Source organism: Chiloscyllium plagiosum, unplaced genomic scaffold, assembly GCF_037043375.1.
Source record: "Chiloscyllium plagiosum isolate Xiang-an unplaced genomic scaffold, Cpla_swu_hap1 HiC_scaffold_26, whole genome shotgun sequence".
Classification (NCBI taxonomy): domain Eukaryota; kingdom Metazoa; phylum Chordata; class Chondrichthyes; order Orectolobiformes; family Hemiscylliidae; genus Chiloscyllium; species Chiloscyllium plagiosum.
In genome coordinates, this window is record NW_028270164.1 from 31,975,298 (window position 1) to 31,996,853 (window position 21,556).

The window sequence follows — 21,556 nt, forward strand, 5'->3', positions numbered from 1 at the left end:
CTGAAGAAGGGCTTATGCCCGAAACGTCACTTTCTCCTAAGAATTTGAACCCATTTCTCCCATATCAGTCTTTCACCCATGTATTTACCTCTTTAATCTTGTTGATCCTGTACCAATTCGCTCATGGTTCAGGTGAAGAAATAATACTTTGAAGATTATCTTTTTGGGTCTGCTTTTTAGTTTCGCTCCTAATTGCTAGTATTCCCTCTCTTCCCTCTTCCAACTTTTATCATGGTACCTACATGGACCACAACAATTGGATCTTTCCCCTCCCACTCCAAGTTCCTGTGCAGCCCAGATGAGAGATCCTGAACCCAGGCACCAGGCAGGCAACACAGCCTTCAGCATTCGATCCATAAGATAATAAGACCATAAGACATAGGAGCAAAAATTAGACCATTCGGCCCATTGGGTCTGCTCTGCCATTCATTCATGGTTGGTAAATTTCTCAACCTCATTCTCCCGTAACTTTTGATCCCCTTAACAGTCAAGAACCATCTATCTTTGTGTAAAGTATACAGAATGACCTGGCCTACACACCCTTCTGTGGTCATGCATTCCATAGATTCACCACTCCCTGGCTGAAGAGGTTTCCCCTCATTTCCATTCTTAAAGGTCTTCCCTTTCATTCTAAGGCTGAGCCCTTGCATCCTAGTGTCTCCTGCTAACAGAAACATCTTCCCAATGTTCACTCTAGCCAGGCCTTTCAGTATCTTGTAAATATCAATTAGATTCCACCACCCCCATCCTTATAACTCCATTGAGTATAAGACCCCGAGTCCTCAAACGTTCCTCTTATGTTAAGCCTTTCATTCCTGGCAGCATTTTCATGAACCTCCTCTGAACCCACTCCAGGGCCAGTACATCCTTCTTGAAATATGGGGCCAAAATCGCTCGCAATATTCTCTATGTGGTCTGACTAGTGCCTGAAAAAGCCTCAGAAGTACATACCTGCCTTTATGTTCTAGCCCCCTCGAAATAAATGTCAACATTCCTAACTACCAACTCAATCTGCAAGTTAACGTTCAGAGAATCCTGGACTAGGACTCACAAGTCCCTTTGCACTTCAGATTTCTGGATCTTTTTTCCATTTAGAATATAGCCTATACCTTTTCTTCTTCCTACAGAGAAGAGTGTCTATTTCTCTTTTCTCCACCCTCTTGAATGGCTCTCTGTACCATGAATCCATAGTCAATTTGCTTATCCTCCCTAACTGCTCTCATCCATTCAAGAAGCAAGAATCTCAAACCTGTTAGACAATTTAAAGGGCTGAGGCTTCAGCACTACCTCCTGGAGGCTTCTACCTGCCTCACTCACAGTCACGCCCTGACCACTGATCAGATTTGAGGTGGCCAGTCTAAGGGGTGTGACTGCCTCCTGAAAGACAACATCCAGGTAACTTTGTCCCTCCTTGATGTGTTGCACAGTGGTCTAAGCTCAGACTCCACCTGATCAACTCTGAGCCGGACCTCCTCAAGTAACCAACACTTGCTACAGATGTGGTTACTATGGACCAAAATGGAGTCCACCAACTCCCACATCCTGCAGGTAGAACACATCAATTGCTCCTGCATCTCTATTTTGATTTCTTAGTTCTTAATTTTTTTAAAATGTCCTACTGGTCTTTTAGTTTGTAATTTGTAAATATTTCTCTAATATACAATCTGAAAGCAACCTATAATAGTTAATGAAACTTGCAGCCATTACCAATTAGTTAATTCATTTACAGTTTTCCTGTGAAGTCACTCTTTGTTTTGTGCTAGGCCCCTGATCCTGGGCTTCATATGAGCCTGTTAAAAGATCTTACAAACTTTGTACAAAAAAAGCAGCCAAAAAGTGCTGCTTCCCCTCTGCATCAAACTCCAGTGCTGCTCGCAAGTCCCTGAGCTATATACTCATGCAGGCTGTGTCTTATTCTGGATGTGATCTCTCCCTACCAACAATGGTGAATCTTACTAAATGTGCTTTCACCAGATCGTCTCTTAAACAGAGCTGTGATTTGGAGTTGCCGGTGTTGGACTGGGATGGACAAAGTTAAAAATCACACAACACCAGGTTGTGTGATGTACACCAGGATACTCCACAACCACCTGATGGAGGAGCAGTGCTCCAAAAGCTAGTGCTTCAATATAAACCTGTTAGACTACAACTTGGTGTTGTGTGATTTTTAACCAGAGCTGAGCTGAGATGACTCCCACTAGTTAAGCTTCAATAGTAATTAACATCTACTAGACCCTGTTCAGGCTTCAGGTGATTGATTGATAACTGTCCCTCTGTCAGCTGAGTCAACTATCTTATTAAGCTTTTCACGAGATGACTGATCTACTCCAATGCTGCTCCCAAATCCCCAAACAATACACTCACTCTGGCTATGCCTCACTCCAGATGTGATCTCTGCTGCCTGACCATGCAAAGCTTACTGATCATATGCTAGTATGATTGAACTTGACATCCAGTTTTAAAAGGAGAAAAATTGATCAAAGACTCAGGTTTTAAAATATAAACTTAAAAAAGAGCAACTACTTAGTCATGAAAGCTAAGCTAGCTGAAGAGAACTGGGATATCAGGCAAGGGGACAGATCAGTAGACAGGCAGTTGCAGACATTCAAAAGGTGATTTCAGAGTACTCAGAATAGGTTGATTAGATTCCCTACAGTATGGAAACAGACCCTTCAGCCCAACAAGTCCACACTGATCCTCTGAAGAGTAACCCACCCAGACCTATTCCCCTACCCTATATTTACCCCTAACTAACGCACCTAACACTATGGGCAATTTAGCATGGTCAATTCACTTGGCCTGCACATCTTTGGATTGTGGGAGGAAACCAGAGCACCCGGAGGGGACCCTCGCAGACATGGGGAGAATGTGCACACTCCACACAGACAGTCGCCCACACAGACTCAAACCCGGGACCCTGGTTTTGTGAGGCAACAGTGCTAACCATTGACCCACTGTGCCACCCCAATAAAGAAAATCTCCAAGGCAAGGACCAACAAATGTGGTTAACTAAAGAAGTTAAGGAAAACATCATACTCAAAGAAAAAAAGTATTTAATTATTGCAAAGGTTAATGTGAGGTCAAGATGACTGCTCAGAATGCAAAGAACAGAGATTTACTAAAAGATTAATCAAAGCCAAGAAATTAGATCATTAGATCTTGGCTGATATCTAAAAATAAATGAAAAGAGTTGCTTTTAAGTATTGCGAAAGAAAAATGGGAAATAAAGCAAATGTTTTTCCTCCAGAGAGTGACCATGGGGAATTAATAGTTGAGAGAAAAGAAATTGTGAGTGTAATAAATAAATATGCTTCTCTGTGTGGAGGTGGGGGGATGGTGGAATACATGATTGTCGGAGTAGAATGTGTGGAAACCCAAGTATCAGAGCGTAATGTGGGGAAACCCAGGTATAGGAGTTGAATATGAAATAACCCGAGTATCAAAAGGAATATGTAGAAATCCGAGAATCGAAGTGGAATGTGGGGAAACCCGAGTATCGGAGCAGTGTTAGGGAAATCCTGAGTATCGGAGCAGAATGTGAGGAAACCTGATTTGTGGAGTGGAATGTGGGGAATCCAGTGTATCTGACTGGAATAGAGTCATAGAGTCATAGAGATGTGCAGCGCGAAAACAGACCCTTCAGTCCAACCTGTCCATGCCGACCAGATATCCCAACCCAATCTAGTCCCACCTGCCAGCACCCGGCCCATATCCCTTCAAACCCTTCCTATTCATATACCCATCCAAATGCTTTTTAAATATTGCAATGATGCTAGCCTCCACCACTTCCTCTGACAGCTCATTCCATACACATACCACTCTCTGCGTGGAAAAGTTGCCCTTAGGTCTCTTTTCGCCAGTGGCACAGTGGTTAGCACTGCTGCCTCACAGCGCCAGAGACCCGGGTTCAATTCCCGACTCAGGCGACTGACTGTGTGGAGTTTGCACATTCTCCCCGTGTCTGCGTGGGTTTCCTCCGGGTGCTCCGGTTTCCTCCCACAGTCCAAAGATGTGCAGGTCAGGTGAATTGGCCATGCTAAATTGCCCGTAGTGTTAGGTTAAAGGGGTAAATGTAGGGGTATGGGTGGGTTGCGCTTCGGCGGGTCGGTGTGGACTTGTTGGGCCGAAGGGCCTGTTTCCACACTGTAAGTAATCTAATCTAATTTTGTATCTTTCCCCTCTCATCCTAAACCTATGCCCTCTAGTTCTGGTCTCCCACACCCCAGGGAAAATACTTTGTCTATTTATCCTATCCATGCCCCTCATGATTTTATAAATCTCTGTAAGGTCAGCCCCCAGCCTCTGACGCTCCAGGGAAAATAGCCCCAGCCTATTCGACCTCTCCCTCCAAATCCTCCAAACCTGGCAACATCCTTGTAAATCTTTTCTGAGCTCTTTCAAGTTTCATAATATTCTTCCGATAGGAAGGAGACTAGATTTGCATGCAATATTCCCAAAGTGGCCTAACCAATGTCCTGTACAGCCGTAACATGACCTCCCAACTCCTGTACTCAATGCACTGACCAATAAAGGGAAGCATACCAAAGGGAAGTCGCCTTCAGTATCCTACCTACCTGCGACTCCACTTTCAAGGAGCTATGAACCTGCACTCCAAGGTCTCTTTGTTCAGCAACACTCCCCAGGACCTTACCATTAAGTGGATAAGTCCTGGTAAGATTTGCTTTCCCAAATGCAGCACCTCACACTTATCTAAATTAAACTCCATCTGCCACTTCTCAGCCCATTGGCCCATTCGATCAAGATCCCATTGTAATCTGAGGTAACCTTCTTCGCTGTCCATCTCCAATTTTGGTGTTATCTGCAAACTTACTAACTATACCTCTTATGCTCACATCCAGATCATTTATATAAATGACGAAAAGTAGTGGACCCAACACTGATTCTTGTGGCACTCCACTCGTCACAGGCCTCCAGCCTGAAAAACAACCCTCCACCACCACCCTCTGTCTTCTGCCTTCAAGCCAGTTTGGTATCCAAATGGATAGTTCTCCCTGTATTCCATAAGATCTAACCTTGCTAACCAGTCTCCCATGGGGAACCTTGTCGAACGCCTTACTGAAGTCCATATAAATCACTTCTACCATTCTGCCCTCAATAATCCTCTTTGTTACTTGTTCAAAAAAACAATCAAGTTTGTGAGACATGATTTCCCATGCACGAAGCCATGTTGACTATCCCTTATCAATCCTTGCCTTTCCAATACATGTACATCCTGTCCCTCAGGATTCTCTCCAGCAACTTGCCCACCACTGACATCAGGGTCACCGGTCTATAGTTCCCTGGCTTGTCCTTACCACCTTTCTCAAACAGTGGCACCACGTTAGCCAACCTCCAGTCTTCCAGCACCTCACCTGTGACTATCGATGATGCAGGGAAACTGCGTATCGGAGTGATGTGAGGGGATACCCGAGTAATGGTACTAACTGTGGCGAAACCTGAGTATTGGAGCGGAATATATGGAAACCCGAGTATCGGAGTGGAATGTATAGAAATCCAGGTAATTAGATTAGATTAGATTACTTACAGTGTGGAAACAGGCCCTTCGGCCCAACAAGTCCACACCGCCCCGCTGAAGCGCAACCCACCCATACCCCTACATTTACCCCTTACCTAACACTACGGGCTATTTAGCATGGCCAATTCACCTAACCTGCACATCTTTGGACTGTGGGAGGAAACCGGAGCACCCGGAGGAAACCCACGCAGACAAGGGGAGAATGTGCAAACTCCACACAGTCAGTCGCCAGAGGCGGGAATTGAACCCAGGTCTCTAGCACTGTGAGGCAGCACTGCTAACCACTGTGCCACCGTGCCGCCCAAGGAACATGGGGAAACCCAGGTATCGGAGCAGAAAGTGGGGAAACCCGAGTATCGGAGCGGAACGTGGGGAAACCGAGTCGTGGAGCAGTGTGAGGGCAAACCCAATGGAATGGAACATTGGAATGGAATCTGGGGAAATCCAAGTATCGAAGTGGAATGTGGGGAAATCTGAGTATTGGAGGGGAACGTGGGGAAACTCAAGTACCAGAGCGGAATGTGGGGAAACCCAGGTATAGGAGCCGAATGTGAGGAAACCGGAGTATCTGAGCGGAATGTGGGGAAACTGACTATCGGAGTGGCATGAGGGAACCCTGAGTCCTGCTGCAGCACATGGTGATGCGAGTCCCCATACTGTGTGACTTCCCTTGTTGCCGGGCAGGTATTGGGCTTGTGCCTGGTGCTGGCAGTGAGACCAAGTGCTGAGCTGCTGCTATTTGGAACTCTTTACTGGACTGTAATGTAAAACCTTTATCTCTGTTACAAATACCTTAACTTTAATTTATTTTTTGCACATTGTATATAATGCTACTACTTTTCCTTTGCATCCCCTTTCTGTTCATTCTTTGAGTCTTGCATTCGTCTCTCTAATCTTATTCATCTTTTAATAAGTTTGCACATGGATCAGTAGTTATTCGAAATCAGTCTCTTTGTGGTTCTGCTTTCTTATTTAGCCTGAGCTGCTCATAATTCCTCAGCAGAGTTTCTTTCCCGATCCTAGCTGTGTCGAATGGACCTTTGTGAATTACTTAAACTGGCTTGTTCCTGTTTCCCTTCAAGTTCCTTTCCATCGGGAAGAGATGTCCTGAACCTTGGCACTGGTTGACAACACAGCCTCTGTGTTTACAGCAGAGACCAGTAACTGCTCCCTCACTAGCCTATCCCCAATTTGTAATACATTCCTTTTATCTCCCCACTCCCCCCTTTGAAAGGAAAGGGAATAGGTCATTCAGTTCCTCAAATCTGTTCTGCCATTCAATTAGTTGATGCGGATTTTTTTTAACTTAATCTATCTACACCATTTACCCCCCACCCCCACCCCAACCTGCTTTGATTCCATTATCCTGGATACCTTTGCTCACCAAAAATGTATCAATCTCAGTTTTTATTCCAATTTCAAAGAGAAAATCTCAGAATCCACTCCCTTAGTGACTGGTATGTAATCTCCATTTTATAATTTCCCTTATAGAGACTGAATATTAATGTTACAGGTCACCTTGGTCTTAAGTACCATTTCTTCCATTAGCTGGTGATAGAATTGGAATATTTGTATTGTAATCGAAATAGATAACTTTACTTCGATACATTTTATGACAACTGCTGACAGTCAGCTGAGCTACTCTGACTACTTTGCTTCCAAAGAGACAGTATTAGCACAGAGGTATCTGAATACTGCACACAGTAACTGATAAGCAAAGGGCTAATTCTCAATAACTGAATTTAAAAGGATGTGTGACCTATTCACATGTATTTTGTGCGTAAAATTGGATGTATCAGTTGGGAAATGTAATGGTTTCCATTTTCAGTATCGGCGCATGTCTCCAAATTCAGCTTTAATATAATTAAATGCTGTTTGAAGTTCACTCTACCTCACAAGACTCACTGTTTTGTCTGACTCACATGCAAACATTTCCAATTCCACACACCTGTGGTCTTTCTAAATGCGATTGCCAATGAACAGCATTCAAGAGATAGTTTTCACAAAGTAGGCCCATCGCCTACTAGAATCTAGATTGCTGAAACGTTTTCTCAGGTATGTTAATTTACAGCAGGAAAACAAAATGATTCAATTGCAAACTAATACACAAATCAGAGAAAACCATGGGTCTCTTCTGCCAACTAGGTGTGTTGACCTTTTTTTTTATCAAATCTGGAAACAGATTCCATGGAGAGAGAAGAGCCTTATGACTCTATGGAGTGAAGTGATGTCTTTATTTGTAATAATTTCAATGATAAAGATTTATTGCACAGCAAATATGAGTTGTTTTACACGTACATGTTCCCATTATTACATTATGATATTGGTATGTGGTTACCAAGACAACCACCAAGTACTGCCCACAGTCATTTGGGTTGGACTTCAGAAACAAAAAAAAATCAATTTTTTGCTCTCCAGTTTCAACTTCATAAAAAGGCTGCAGGCTGGATCTTTCTAAAGGCAAAATGACAGACATTGCAAACCAGACTGGGGCAACAAATTGATTACGGAATAAATTGAAGTTGTACTAGTGTTACAGAATACATCTAAAGTGAATAACAAAGATACTTTCACAGAAATCTGGAGACCCTTTTCAAAAATGTTCTTTGCCAGTTGTGATGTTCCAGGAATTTGCTAGAGCTACTGGCAGCTTCAAATTCTGTCCAGCTGGCAGCCAGTCAACTATACACTGCAGTTTCCTCATGTCCAAACCAGTTGGCTTCTTCTTGATAAGAAAGCAGTGAGTTTTCTGTTCTCATGGTGATAGAATTTATCATTAGCTGAGCAGCCTTCATGGACACTTTGTTGTAGAAACATAGGAAACGTATAAATTAGGAGTAGGAGTACTGGTTTGTGACTCAATGTGTTCATGGCTGATCATCCAGCTCAGATTGTCCAATTTATACATTCAATACCTGACATCAATGGGCAAAGTGTGTATGTGCTGGATCAAGTGCTGCTTTGAAAATCAAAATGATCTTGAAATCCTATGGCATAAGATTACAATAGGTATATTATAAATATGCTCTCGACTGGGGTTGCCCTATAGGCATCCAACAAAAGTACTAATGTGTAGAAATGGAATAGAAAGGAGTGACGTGTATCATCATTATTTTGAGAGTTCTGCTAACCTTATCTACAGGATGAATGGCGTACAACTTACAGCAATATTATATCCATTAAAGATGTTTCTTAACAAAATAAACTCAGTTGCACAGATTTAAAAATTAGGCCTGTAGAATCCTTTCAAACAGAAAGAGATCATTCAGTCCAACAAGTTTGCTGCAACTATTGTCCAGTTCAGTGTCACAGCCCAGCATTTGCCCCATATCCTAAAAGTTAGTCAACTTTAACCTTCAACTCCAACTGCCTTTGGAAATTTCCAAATAATTCTGTTTCTACCATTACTTCAGGTAGTACTTTTCAGATCTTAACAATGCTGCTTGAACATAAAATGTCTAATTTCGCCTCTTGCCAATTTAAAAAAAAATCTTTGGTTACTACTTGTCAAAGGGAAGAGTTTCTCCCAAAATACTATATCAAAACCCTTTGTAATTTTGAATACTTTTGTTAGTCCTTCTTCACCTTCTTGGAAATGTTGTGGCTAACATTTCTGACTCTGTGCCAGAAGCTCTGGGTTTATGTTCCACTCTAGAACGTAATAGTTCTAGAATGTGTGTCTGCAATGTGGAAAGACAGGTTGATGGTTAATGCGCAAATCCTTTCAATGCACCAATGTCAGGCGATAGGATTGGAAGGTTGCTAGTCAACCATGTTTGACATAAGGTCATATCCCCTCAAGCTTTAGCATATAGCTTCAATCTAGAAATCTGTTCTAGAAAGAACAAGCTACAGAAAGCAAACATAAGCTTGTGTATTGCCTCATTTGTTTCGGGAAAGTCTTCTAAGTCTGATTCTCCCTGTTCTAGGGAGAACAATGCCAGGTTCTCCAATCTTTTCATGTTGCTGAAGGCTCTCATTCCTAGTACAGTCATAATAATCTTTATTGTACCGTCTCTAATGATATCTTCCATAAAGTGTAATGCCTAGAAATGCAAACAGCACCCCAGCAGAGGTTTATCCTATATTTGTAAAGGTTTACCATGATGTTCTTGCTTTTATATTTAATTTTCCATTTATTTATTTTTTAATTCATTCACTAGAGGAAATAATCTGACTATGCCAGCATTTATTGCTCATCCTTAACTGCCCTTGAGAACCATGACTTGGAGGAGCCGGTGTTGGACAGGGTTGGACACAGTTAAAAATCACATAACACCAGGTTATAGTCCAACAGGTTTGGACAGTGTGTGACTTGGAGGGAACTTTCAGGTTGTAGTTCTCCCACACATCTGTTCCCTTGTCCTCCTGGCTGGTGGATGTTGCTACTTTGGCAGGTACTTTTGAAGGAGCCTTGGTGATTTTGTGCATTGAATTTTATAAATAGTACACATTGCTATTGTGAATCAGTGGTGGAGGGAGTGAAGGTCATGATTAAGGTGTCCTGACTGTGCCAATTTTTTTAAGCATTGTTGGATTGAACACATTTATTTATATGGCCAATTCAGTTTAGTTTCTGATCAACAGTAATCCCCTGCATGTTGATGGTCAGGTATTCAGCAATGATAATGTTATTGAATACCAAGGATGATGATTAGATTCTCTTTTGTTAGTCATGCTTGGCATTAGTCAAGAGTATGGTGCTGGAAAAGCACAGCAGGCCAGGCAGTATCAGAGGAGCAGGAGAATCCTTTGAAGGGCTTCTGCCCGAACGTCGATTCTCCTGCTCCTCAGATGCTGCCTCACCTGCTGTACTTTTCCAGCATCACACTCTCGGCTCTGAACCCCAGCATCTGCAGTCCTCACTCTTTTCTTCATGCTTGCATCAAATTGATTTTATTATATCTCTACTATCCATTTTTCAAAGAGACATTTTATAGTATTCAATGGTCCTCTATGATATTTATTGAAGCCAATTTCCAAAATAACTCATTAATAGTTTATGTGACCATGTTATGATGTCACTGTTCCATAACTAAAATGCACCAACTTTTTGTAACAGTAAGAATAAAATGAAAAAGAAATACCACAGACAAGAGAGAGCATTCCAAAGATGTGCAGGTCAGGTGAATTGGCCATGCTAAATTGTCCGTAGTGTTAGGTAGGGGGTAAATGCAGGGGTATGGGTGGGTTGCGCTTCGGCGGGTTGGTGTGGACTTGTTGGGCCGAAGGGCCTGTTTCCACACTGTAATGTAATCTAATCTAAAACTTGGAGTGCACGTTCATAGCTCATTGAAAGTGGAGTCGCAGGTAGGAAGGCATTTGGTATGCTTTTCTTTATTGGTCAGAGTATTGAGTTCAGGAGTTGGGAGGTCATGTTGCGGCTATACAGGACATTGGTTGGGCCACTGGGCATATTGCGTTCACTTCTGGTCTCCTTCCTATCAGAAGGATGTTGTGAAACTTGAAAGGGTTCAGAAAGGATTTACAAGGATGTTTCCAGGGTTGAAGGATTTGAACTAAAGGGAGAGGCTGAACAGGCTGGGGCTGTTTTCCCTGGAGTGTCGGAGGCTGAGGGGTGACCTTATAAAGGTTTATAAAATCATGAGGGGCATGGATAGGGTAAATAGGCAAAGTCTTTTCCCTGGGGTGGGGGAGTCCAGAACTAGAGGGCATAGGTTTAGGGTGAGAGGGGAAAGATATAAAAGAGACCTAAGGGACAACATTTTCACGCAGAGGGTGGTATGTGTATGGAATGAACTGCTGGAGGAAGTAGTGGTGGCTGATACAATTACAACATTTAAAAGGCATCTGGATGGGTATATAAATAGGAAGGGTTTGGGGGGATATGGACCGGGTGCTGGAAGTTGGGACTAGATTAGGTTGGGATATCTGGTTGCCATGGCCAAGTTGGACCAAAGGGTCTGATACCGTGCTGTACATCTCTATGATTCTATAACTGCTGCTGGTTTAAATGGTCACTATGTGGCAGGGAGGGGGAGATTAAGAAGGATAGTCCTTCGTGGAAGTGTGGGAATTGAAACCATGCGATTTGGGTCACTTTGCATCATAAAATGTCTTCCAGCCATGCAAATCGCAGGTAATAGAGGAAGGGGTGGTACAGTGGCTCAGTAGTTAGCACTGCTGCCCCACAGCGCAAGGGACCCAGGTTTGATTCCAATCTCGGATGACTGTCTATGGGAGTTTGCACAATCTCTCTATGACTGTGTGGGTTTCCTTCAGGTGCTCTGGTTTCCTCCCACAATCCAAAGATGTGCAGGTTAGGTGATTTGGCCATGTTAAATTGCCCATAGTATTCAGGGTTGTGTAGGTCAGGTGCATTAGCTGGGGTAAATATAGGATAATAGGGTAGGGGAATGGGTCTGGGTGGGCAACTCTTCAGAGGATCGGTGTGGACGTTGGGCCGAAGGGTCTGTTTCCACACTGTAGGGATTCTACGATCTAAATTCCACAAATCTAGCAGTTAACAGTGCTTTGAGCAACATTCATGGCTGGTATCTGAGAAGAGTAGTTTCATGAGCTTGTAACAAATGGACAATTAATCTTTAATTCTGTTGATTAATTTGATACCTCAGACACTGTTTGAAACAAAGCAATTTTAATTGAGTGAGCACATAATGTTTTAAAAAGATTGCAGATGTCATTTCACTTACAGGAGTGGTCAGGGTTCTAAAAACCTGTGGCATGGATTAACAGGGCACACATCCTGACAGTTTCCCTGCAGACTTTCACACTTGCAATATTTGAGTAGCTGGGAGAAGAACAATAAGCAGTAGTTAACGTGTGTGCACAAACTACCAGAGACAAAGGCACACTACCAAAATCCATAATGTGGCAAGGTGATGAAGACTGCCCTTATCGGTTTCGATTTGGAGATGCCGGTGTTGGACTGGGGTGTACAAAGTTAAAACTCACACAACACCAGTTTATAGTCCAACAGGTTTAATTGGAAGCACACTAGCTTTCGGAGCGTCGCTCCTTCATCAGGTGGTACCACCTGATGAAGGAGCGATGCTCCGAAAGCTAGCGTGCTTCCAATTAAACCTGTTGGACTATAACCTGGTGTTGTGTGATTTTTAACTTATCGGTTTCAATGGTATCTTGATAGCTTTGACAAAGGGAGTTCTGAAACTCCTGCATTAACATGGATTATTCCCATTGTGTGCTTATAGTTAGCTCACTTAACCAAAATACCCAGCTTGTGAAAAATAATGACTATAAGTTTATTTGTTTGTCAGGATGTCTCATGGAATAGTAACAGAATTCCCTCTCAACAACATATTAACATACAAAGTATGAGCAGGATATACCATTCAGTCGCTCTGATCTGATCTGTCTTTTAATAAGATTATGGCTGATCTGATTGTTGCCTCAAATTCACATTCCACTTGCCCTGAGAACTTTTGACTCCTTGTTAGTCAAGAATCCATTTACCTCTGCCAAAATAATATTCAACGATCCCACCTGTACCACTCTGTGGGAAGAGAGATCTAAAGATTCATGACCCTGTGAGAGAAACTTTTTCTCTTGATCTCTATCTTTAATGGGAGACCCCTGTGATGATACTATGGTTTTAAGAGATGTGTTTTGTCCTTTTTATTAAAATGAAGAGAGTTTGAGTAAAAGGTGTGAAGCTATCTGCTCAAAACTAATAATATAAACAGCTTGTCAGGCCTTGGGTTTTTTACAAGTTGGAACAATAGAAGCAGCCTGAATGGGGAAGGTGAGGGTGGTCCATCTCCCACAGAGTCAGAATTTTTAGTTTTAGCTTTCAGCAATTGCGAGGGTCGTTAAGCTGGATGTGGAAGCTTTTATTCCTCTCCCTGTTACAGCTCATAGCTAGGGTTCTCTTCCTGCTGCTAGAATTGCATATGAGACAGTTTATTTTGTCAAGGTGTTTGTGGGATGTTACAATATTGGAAAAGTTGATTAGTAGTAGCTTACATATATTATTTTGTTTAGCATTTCTATACAGTTACAGATAAGACAAGTATTTAATTTTATTTTGTCTGTATTTTAATTGAAGTGTAAAAATAAAGTTTGTTTTGCTTAAAGTTGAGTAGTTTGACCAATTGGATTATATCTGGAATGCTGTACCCTACACATCTTTAAAATAAGAAAAAGTTCAGGTCCAGTCTGTCTTCTTAACATATTTGAGGGGGTTTGGTCTGGTCCTTAGCACCCCTTATTTTTATACTGTGACTCATAGTTTTAGTTTCTCTCACAAAGGGAAACATGCTTTCATTATCCACCCTGTCAATATCCTTCCAGATCATGTAGGTTTCAGTAAGATTACCTCATAGCCTTCTAAATTCCATTGGATATAGGCCTAACCTTTTCTCATAAGATAACTGTCCAATTCCTAGGATCAAATGAACCTTCTCTGAACTGCTTTTATGCATTTACATCCTTTCTTAAATAAGGAGTTCAAAACTGCACATGCATCTCCAGATGTGGTCTCACTGATGTTGTATACAACTGCAGTAAAACATGCCCACTTTTCTATTTCATTCCCTTTACAGTAAATAAAAAAATCCATTTTTCCTTCCTACACATTTTCTGCCCTTGCAAGTTACCTTTTCTGATTCGTGTACCAAGGTACCCAAATCTGTCTGTATCTCAGATTTCTACAATCTTTCTCAATCAAAATAATATTTGTTTTCCTACTCTTCCTGTCAAAGTGGACAAGTACATATTTTCTTTCATTAAACATTATCTGCCAATTCACTTAAACTATCTATATCTTTTTGCAGACTCCTTATGTTCTCTTCACACTTACTTTCCTACCTGACCTTGCATTATCAACAAATTTGATTCAAAGTTTGTGAGAAGATTTGTAGCTCGGGTGCTCGTTGTTGTGGTCTGTTCGCCGAGCTGGAAATTTGTGTTGCAAATGTTTCGTCCCCTGTCTTGGTGACATCCTCAGTGCTTGGGAGCCTCCTGTGAAGCACTTCTGTGATATTTCCTCCGGCATTTATAGTCCACTATAAATGCCGGAGGAAACATCACAGAAGCGCTTCACAGGAGGCTCCCAAGCACTGAGGATGTCACCTAGACTGGGGACAAAACGTCTGCAACACAAATTCCCAGCTCGGCGAACAGAACCACAACAACAAATTTGATTGGCCAATTAAATCAAACAGGACAGGATTTCAATGCAGCAGCTCCTGATTGGACACGATGCTAGTCAGATAACACCTAACTATCTAATTGGTACCTGACCTAGCAAAGGTTATTGGGTAGTAGGGACATGGAATTTGTCACCCCTGAAGTCACATGCCCCAACCCTGCACAGAGCACCAAATCCAAGGTAACAGCTGGAACTTTCTTCTAACTTCAATTCCTCCTACTCACCTATAACTTGTTTGTTTTCCATGCTAGTGTGTGTTTACTACTGGATTTAGGACAGTTTTTATCTGTTTATTAAGTTTTATACTTTATTTGCGTGAGTTTACAATAAAACTAACTCCTCTATTTATTAACTCAAGAGATCTATCTGCCTTACTTCCTCAGATAGCTTTACACAGAGTAAATATTGGATTGAAAAAGCACTTTTTAAATAAATTTAAACTCTGTTATATCTAACCTCAGCAGTGAAAAATGAAGTATTCATTCATCCTTCTGGACTTTGCCATAGCATGTTTGAATATATAAATAGATGAAAACAGTTGTGACACAACAATGCATTCTGATGCCTCTTTCCATAAGTAGTATCCTACTATTAGAAGCAAAATAAACAGAATCCAACAAGTTCACAGATCAAATCTGGGAAATAAAATCTGGGAAATTCCTGTCTGACTCTCCTGTCTTTAAGGTGCTCAAAAATAAGTTCCAGGAGATCATTGTCAATATGAGGTACAAATACAATTTTAACATATCTTCTGCATACAATAATATTAGTTGCAGCATGGAACCCAACTTGTTCCTTTAATGAACTGGTAGAGTACAATCTACCTGCCAATTTGGTCTAGGCAACAACTATTCGAAGAAAAACATCAAATCTAATTTTATACTTGGTTAAGATAGGTGGAGTTGTGGACAGTTGTGGACAGTGAGGAGGGCTGTTGTCGGCTGCAGAGGGACTTAGATATGATGCAGAGCTGGGCTGAGGAGTGGCAGATGGAGTTCAACCCTGCCAAGTGTGAGGTTGTCCATTTTGGAAGAACAAATAAGAATGCGGAATACAGGGTTAATGGTAGGGTTCTTAGTCAGGTGGAGGAACAGAGGGATCTTGGGGTCTATGTACATAGATCTTTGAAGGTTGCCACTCAGGTGGATAGAGTTTGTAAGAAGGCCTATGGAGTATTATCGTTCATTAGCAGAGGGATTGAATTCAAGAGTCGTGAAGTGATGTTGCAGCTGTACAGGACTTTGGTTCGGCCACAGTTGGAGTACTGTGTGCAGTTCTGGTCGCCTCACTTTAGGAAAGATGTGGAAGCTTTGGAGAGGGTGCAGAGAAGATTTACCAGGATGTTGCCTGGAATGGAGAGGAAGTCATACGAGGATAGGTTGAGAGTGCTCGGCCTTTTCTCGTTGGAACGGCGAAGGATGAGGGGTGACTTGATAGAGGTTTATAAGATGATCAGAGGAATAGATAGAGTAGACAGTCAGAAACTTTTTCCCCGGGTACAACAGAGTGTTACAAGGGGACATAAATTTAAGGTGAAGGGTGGAAGGTATAGGGGAGATGTCAGGGGTGGGTTCTTTACCCAGAGAGTGGTGGGGGCATGGAATGCGCTGCCCGTGGGAGTGGTAGAGTCGGAATCATTGGCGACCTTTAAGCGGCATTTGGATAGGTACATGGATGGGTACTTAATCTAGGTTAGAAGTTCGGCACAACATCGTGGGCCGAAGGGCCTGTTCTGTGCTGTATTGTTCTATGTTCTATGTTCTATGTTCCAGGTATAGCTCAAATAGTGCTTCATTTTTCCTAACCTAAATGTCATTTTCTGAGTAATGACATGATGGGTTGCCAGTTTCTTGTATTCAAAGCTCTTGCATATTTTGTGTGTTCACAGTTCTTGTTGAATTTGGGGTAGGGAAATACAGGATAAATAGGTAAAGTTCTTCGTTGGAAAACTGCGTGCAATTCTGGACTCCCTGCCAAAAGAGGGATGCTGTGAAACGTGAAAGGGTTCAGAAAAGATTTACAAGGGTGTCACCAGGATTGGAAGGTTTGATGTATGTGGAGAGAATGAATTGACTGGCTCTATTTTCCCTGGATTACTAGAGGCTGAGGTGTGATCTTATAGATGTTTATAAAATCATGAGGGGCATGGATAGAATAAACAGACAAGGTCTTTTCCCTGGGGTGGGGGAGTTCAGAACTAGACGGCATAGGTTTAATGTGAGAGGGGAAAGATTTCAAAGGGGCCTAAGGGGCAACCTTTTCACGTAGAGACGGTGCATGTATGGAATGAGGTGGCAGAGGCTGGTATATTTGCAACATTTAAAAGACATCTGGATGGGTATATGAATAGGAAAGGTTTAGAGGGATTTGGCCAAATGTTGGCAAGTGGGATTAGATTTATTTAGGGGATCTGGTCGTGGCATGGATGAGTTGGACCAAGGGGAATGTTGGCATGTTGTATATCTTTGTGACTCTGACTCCAAGAGGAATTTAAATTTAAAAATGTCTTGATAACAGTCTTACTTTATTCTTTTCAGGAGGATAGATGCTGCAGAGACTGCCCGAATTGGATTATTCAGAACATTGGTGTCAGATAAGATAGAATACCTTGGAAGGTCCACAGGTAAAAGACCTCATTTTACAGCAGGCACTGTAAGTGAGGTATCAGTAATCTAGAGAAAACAAAGGACTCATAGCATAGTTGGCAGTGATTCAGCAAAGAGACAAGAGGTGATGTCTGTCGAGAGTGTATGGTGCTGGAAAAGCACAGCAGGTCATGCAGCATCCGAGGAGCAGGAGAATTGTTGTTTCGGACAGGAGCCCTTCACCAGGAATGCTGACAACTTCTTCTCGAGTGGACAGATATTTTCAATAATTTGTGCTACTGTAGTTGTACTATCTACAGTATGCAGCTAAGCGCTTGGAGACATGCTTGGCATCAGCAAATGTGTTACATAACATGGCATTAAGGAAGGACAAAAATATTCTTTTTAGGCATGCCAACATATGCTTGGCATTTAGAATCAACCCACACTAGAACCTGACAAATTATAACTTTGTGAACCACACCCAAAAAGTCATTCATGTGCTTAGCTGCAATTGGATCATTTATCCGAACATAGACATATTTTCTTGTTACTGCAGGATATGATCACTGACACCAGATATAATATGTAAATGTTTTCCAGGCATTAAGCTGCAACAGCCAGTGCATATGGTAATGTAAGAGTTATGGTACTGAAGCATGTCAAGTCGTGAAATTGAATTCAGTGGATCTGATAATTTGGGACCTTGAAAGAAAACTGTTATAAGAACCCAGCTGGTTCCCTTCTGGGGAGAAAATGTTTCATTTCTGCCTGATCTGGTTTACATATTATTCTGTGTGTTTGATTCTTACAGCACCAGCAAGCTTCTATCAGCATCCAAGAAGGAGGTCCACTATCATCTTATCAGGGTTACTAGAAGTGAGCAACCTGTACAGACTCAACCACATTTTGAAAGTCGAATTTTTAAAAAAAATCATGATTGTCAGAAAGGGAAAGAACATTAAATACTTGAACTGAAAAGAACAGGTACCATCTCACCCTGTCCTGTCCTCTCAAACTCTAAATACAGCCATACAGTTATACAACGTTAATGGGGAGCAAAAAAACAAAATGCATTGTCTTTAAACCCATCTGGTTTACCAGTTTCTTTTAGGAAAGGACAACTTTAAGGAATTAAACCTGACAGCTTTAATAGCCTGGACCCTGGAGCCACAGCAATCATCCTGTGCTGATCCCGGGAAGAGGAAGAAAGGTGAGTGGTGGAGATGCAATTAGTTGGGTGGCTAAAATTCAGAATCTTGATGGTGGGATTAATTTTTGGAATGAAGTTGTCTGAATTTTAAGGTTGAGTTGATTCAAGTGTTGGGAAGTCATTTTACATTCATTTACATCTCATTAAAGGGCTAGTTCATCAGAATTATGGTCCATTTCCCAAATTAGTACTGCACGAGTAAGCACCGCAGGCATTCAGCTATCTGACTGTACATCAGAGGCATGCTCCTGGTGAGGTAGACTCCTTCTTGCACTTTGGAGTGAATAGGGCATCAAATGGGCATGGGTCAAAGTAAACAACTGTCTGGCCAAGGGAGGAAGGCTGACTGGGGAAGGCAGAAAGTTGACTGGAGAGGGTGGAAGGACCAGAACATTTAGCTGTGGGCATCCACTCGAGATGATGCTCCTGCTTGCAAGAAATGAATGGCTGTCCAGGTGCCCGTTAAATATAGCACCAGGACCTTTTTACACAGAACATACCAGAATGAGTGGGGACCTCCTACCCTTCCTGCCACAAGATTCACCAAGTCACTTGCATATGTAATTATAATAAGCTGAAAACCATATCACTGCACAAAGGAATCTGACCCATCCTAAGCAGAATGGACCCTAACTTCCATTCCTGACACTGAACTTGGATTCCAGAATGGAAAATTCCAAGCAATATTTCAAGTTAATAGTCATCAAGTTGCACAATGTACAAACATACCCTTCAGTCCAACTCGTCCATGCTGACCAGATATCCTAAATTAAACTTGTCCCATTTTGCAGCATTTAGCATATATTCCTCTAAACCCTTCCTATTCCTATACCCATCCAGATGCCTTTTAAACATTGTAATTGTACCAGCCTCTGCCTCTGGCAGTTTATTCCATACACGCACCACCCTCTACATGGAAACAATGTCCCTTAGGTCCCTTTTAAATCTTTCCCCTGTCATCTTAAACCCATGCCCTCTAGTTTTGGACTCCCCTGCCCTGGAAAAAAAACCTTGCATATTTATCCTATCCAGGCCCCTCATGATTGTATAAACTTCTATAAGGTCACCCCCCAGTCTCTGGTGCTCCAAGGAAAATAGCCCCAACCTATTCAGCCTCTCCCTATAGCTCAAACTCTCCAACCCTGGCAACATCCTTTTAATTCTTTTCTGAACCCTTTCAAGTTTCACAACATCTTTCCTATAGCAGGGAGACCAAAATTACACACAATATTCCAAAACCTATATCCTGCACAATGGCAATATGACCTTCCAACTATTATAATCAATGCACTGACCAATAAAGGCAAGCATACCAATTGACTTCTTAACTATTCTATCTACCTGTAACTTCACTTTTAAGGAGCTATAAACATACACTCCAAGGTCTCTTTGTTTGGCATCACTGTCCAAGAACTTGCCATTAAGTATATAAGTACTGCTCTGATTTGCCTTACCAAAATGCAACAACTCACATTTATCTAAACTGAACTCCATCTGCCATTTCTCGGCCCACTAGCCCATCCGATCAAAGTCCAATTGTAATCTGAGGTAACCTAATGACTTTTTATCAGTATTAGCTGTGGAAGGACCGTTCATGTTTGAGGTCATTTGCATCTGTGTAACCTTTTACTATTTTATACTTCAAAGGAACGCAGTAAAGATGAATGTTTCTCTCTTCACAGATGCAATTCTATCTACTAAGTTTCTCCATCAAATTGATTCTGGTTAAGGAACATGTTTTATTTAATCTGCCAATTGTTGGGACATTCGTGGCCGGCATGGTGGCACAGTGGTTAGCACTGCTGCCTCACAGCGCCAGAGACCCGGGTTCAATTCCTGCCTCAGGCGACTGACTGTGTGGAGTTTGCACGTTCTCCCCGTGTCTGCGTGGGTTTCCTCCGGGTGCTCCGGTTTCCTCTCACAGTCCAAAAGATGTGCAGGTCAGGTAAATTGGCCGTGCTAAATTGCCCATAGTATTAGGTAAGGGGTAAATGTAGGGGTATGGGTGGGTTATGCTTCAGCGGGTCGGTGTGGACTTTGATTGGGCCGATGGGCCTGTTTCCACATTGTAATGTAATCTAATATACCCGAAGCAGCTGGCATTGCACTAGCACTGAAATACATATAAAACATTGTTCAAATATTGTTCAGGGAGAGATGGTGGGCCATCACCAGATTATCTGGATCCCCAGTCTAATGTTTCACGGGTAAAGGACCCGAAGCCCTGTTCATTGTGACTGGCAATTTCAAGCAAACCAATCTGAGGAAGGTGTTGCCCAAGTACCACCACAACATTACCTGCCCCAGCAGGGGCCCAAACATTTTAGACCACTGCTACACCACTGTGAAGGATGCCTACTGCTCCATCCCCACCCTCACTTCGGGAACTCCGACCACAATGACATGTTTCTTCTCCCAGCTTACAGGCAAAAGCTCAAGCAGGAGACCCCCACATGGATACAGGTCCAGTGCTGGTCGGAGGAGGCAGAGGATCAACTCCAGTGCTGTCTGGAATCGGCTGACTGGGCCATGTTCGAACAGGCCGCAGGTACCTTGTACAAGTGCGCCACCACCGTCACAGACTTTATGAGCAAGTGTGTGGTGGACTGCATACCGAGAAAGTCAATCTGAGTGTTCCCCAACAGGAAACCCTGGATGAATCAGGACATACAGAACCTGCTAAAAACCAGGCATGAGGCCTTCAGATCAACAGACCCACTAAAATATAAGAAATCCAAGTATGACCTTCACAGAGCCATCAAGGCAGCCAAGGATCAATACTGATCCAAACGAGAGACCCAGACAGACACCCGGCGACTATAGCGAGGACTGAATGACATCAGAGATTCTAAAAAGAGACAGTGCAAGATAGCAGATGATGACATGTCCCTCCCAGATCATCTCAACGCCTTCTATGCTCACTTTGAGCAGAATTTCAGCGAGAGGTAACACCTATTCTGACAATTCCTGATGAACTTTTCCCAACAGTCACTGCATCAGAGGTCAGATCAGTTTTCCTTCGTGTGAATCCAAGGAAAGCAATGCGACCAGATGGAGTACCAGGTCATGCA

At 42.4% G+C, this 21,556-nt stretch overlaps 1 long non-coding RNA gene across 1 annotated transcript in view; it reads left to right on the forward strand.

Annotated features, from left to right (window-relative positions):
• Positions 1-21,184, forward strand: part of LOC148145127 (uncharacterized) — a 28,307-nt gene extending 7,123 nt beyond the window's left edge. The window contains exons 3-6 of the long non-coding RNA XR_015751001.1: positions 17,225-17,310; positions 18,087-18,259; positions 18,377-18,485; positions 20,905-21,184. This is a non-coding gene — a long non-coding RNA (uncharacterized LOC148145127). The remainder of the gene's footprint in view (positions 1-17,224; positions 17,311-18,086; positions 18,260-18,376; positions 18,486-20,904) is intronic.
• Positions 21,185-21,556: the final 372 nt, after the last annotated feature.